Here is a 3105-nt window from a genome sequence, read left to right as displayed (position 1 = left end):
GGAGAGTAGAACCAGATGGATAGATAGATTGACTGATTGAGAGGTGGTAAGACATAAAGAGAGGGAGAAAGAGAGACAGAGAGAGAGAGAGAGACAGAGAGACAGAGAGAGAGAGAGAGAGAGAGAGAGGGAGAGGGGTGCAGGTATAGGCCTATAGAGACGGGAGAAGAAAAAAGGGGAGGGAGGGAAATACAGCAGAGAGGGGAAGGGGTGGATGGTAGTAAAGGAGGGTGAGATACAGAGTAGGAGATGGAGTCGGGGAAAGAGGGAGTGAGAGAGATAGAGAGAGACAGAGAGAGACAGAGAGAGACAGAGAGACAGAGAGAGAGAGGGGAGAAAGAGAGAGAGAGATAGAGAGAGAGAGAGAGAGAGGTGGATGAGAAAGGTCTCCGCAAATACAAACCATTAACATTCTTCGGTAAGCCAATATAAAAATTAAGATATTACAATATCACCATTTTATGACATATTAATGTTGACCCAATCGTCCGCAAGCTAAATACATCGAGATGGAAGAAAAAAATGCCTTGTGGCAACAATTTTTTTCACCGATACATAACTGTTGGTCATAGCAAACGGATTATAAACCTTAACGAGTCGGTAGCCTCTTATAATTACGATAAATGACCATCAACTAGTTTGCTCAGAGAAGAAATTATTGCTAGTTGTAAACATCATCATCAATACGGAAACAACTGTGATATAAATACACGATTACTCAATAGGGGCTGAGTTGATATTTATAACTGAAAAAGACAAAAGACAAAGACAGGCATGTAAAACGATTAGACGGCTTGAGAAAGTATGCAATATAAACCATCACCAAGCAACAATATAATACTGGAGATAGAAATAAAAGGCCTACATGTTTATTGTTTATATTGCATATAAGGGTCACATGTTCAATGTCGTTGAATGTTCACATTATAAATGTATTTTGCACCATGCGATATATTGATAAAGACGAATAAAGATGTCACTGTTTGGATCTAAATTATCCTGATTGATATTCATGAATTCATTCGTTATTGTCATACAGTGTCCCTTTCAGGGCCAAACCCTTTCGATACAAAAGAATTAATCATCACTTTTTTGGTATCCCAGACACAAGCAAAGGCTATTACCGTCAGCATTCGGGTTGGCGTGTCTCCACGTAAAGCAATCAATTTAAGTGCAGGAATTATTCAGGAAATTGAACAACATGAACCCACATAAAACAAGGCGCGAAACAAGAATTAGTAACATTAGGAAGGGGGAGTTACTAGGTATTAATCTTTGACAAGCAAATTACTAAAAGAAAGATAGGGGGGAAATATATATATATATGTCCTGCTGCCTTTTAGGACTAAATTTTTAAAACACAACAAGGACGGATCAGTTTAGTCTTACGATATGCACGATTGGGTTTTAAAATTTGAGGGAGGGGGAGGGGCACGGGCCTCTTTTGCCCCCGAATTCCGCCAATATCCCGAATTACCTTATAAGCTTGTGCTCGCGGCTTGAGTCACCAAAAATGTCTTTGACATCAATAATTATAATACTTCTGGACACTGTCTTATAAAGTTGCGATTGATCTAAATCGATCAAAAATCCTCTAATCAGTCGTTATTTTGCAGTCTGCTATCTTTTGTGTACCTATGAATACGATTGATATCAATCGCCCAAAATATAAAATTATAAGGCGGTGATATTAAAAAAAAAAAAAAAAGTAGTGTAACATACTCAGTTAATTTGAAAAAATGATTACAAGTAGTTCTTAAGTATCTGCCTCTACATTGCCATAACGTCATAAGGGAATTATCTGCGATACCACACCCTTAATTTTCCCTCACTTAATTAGTGTAAAGCAGAGGCGGCAGATCCATGGGGAGGAGGCACAGTGATCCCCTACTTTTTCAAGAACCCCCTAAATTGCCCCTTTTTACTTAGTAAAAGGGCCTCCTTTTACTTCAGATAAGTACCCCTTTTTATTTCTTATAGGTGCCCGTTCCACATATCTTATAAGTGCTCCTTACCACCTCTGATAAGCGCCCCCTTCACCAATAATAATTGCCCACATTCAAATCTGAGAGGTGCCCTTTTTACTTTAACAAGTGCCCTTTGCATTTGTAATAAGTGCTCCCTTTTCATCTCTGATAAGTGCCCCTTTTAACCTCTGATAAGTGCCCTCTTTTTCTAATAAGTGCCCTTTTCCCTTCTGATAAATGCCCCTTTTCTGTTTTGATAAGATCTCCTTCCCCTTTTCACAAATGCCCCGTCTCACATCTCTGATAAATGCCTCTATTACAATCTGATAGGTGTCTCTTATATTTTGACAAGTGCATCTCTCCCTTTGTATGCCCCCTTTTCAATCTTATAAGTGCCCCTTTTTCATCTCCGATGAGTGCCCTTATTCAAATTTTAAAGGTGCCCTTTTTACCTTTGAAATAATGGCCCCTTTTAATCTCTGATAAGTGCCCTTTTATTTTGACACGAGCCCCTTATCCTTTCTAATAAGTGCCACTTTCTTTCTGATAATCGCCCCCTATTTCTTTGTAATAAGTGCCCCTTCCCCGTTCTCACAATTGTGCCATGTGTCCCATTTTCACTTCAGACAATTCCACATTTTACTTTGAAACTTGCTTCTTTTCTTTCTAATAAGACTCTTTTCCTTTTGGATAAATGCCCCGCCGTTTCCTTTTACCATAAAATGTACCTCAATTTAAGGCGACTAAGAGCACATTTTTCTGTAATGGGTCACATGTCAATATATAAACAATATGTTGGAGTATAATGTCGTTGAATTTTCACATAGTAAATGCATTTTGCACCATGAAGGCGTGGCAATATATTTCATACACCTCATAAGTTTATTCGTACTCCTCAAATCATAGGCGTTCCGCACGAAGCCTCCTCGCTTGAGCGCACACATTTTTTGACGCAAATATCACGTCAACACGCGGGTTGCTGTCAGAGCTATTTTTGGTCGTCATACTTTCAATGACGAAATGAATAACGAAAAAAAAAAAATCATCCACTCTACATAGAATCTCTTTAGATGTACGCTCCGGTAAAAAGCTGGTTAAAGTTCATCAAACTTTTGTTTGAGAGGGGAGAAATCAAACT

The sequence above is a fragment of the Strongylocentrotus purpuratus genome, unplaced genomic scaffold (genome assembly GCF_000002235.5).
Source record: "Strongylocentrotus purpuratus isolate Spur 01 unplaced genomic scaffold, Spur_5.0 spur5_scaffold_13, whole genome shotgun sequence".
In the NCBI taxonomy this organism is placed as follows: Eukaryota; Metazoa; Echinodermata; class Echinoidea; order Camarodonta; family Strongylocentrotidae; genus Strongylocentrotus; species Strongylocentrotus purpuratus.
Note: the sequence above shows the minus strand (reverse complement) of the source record.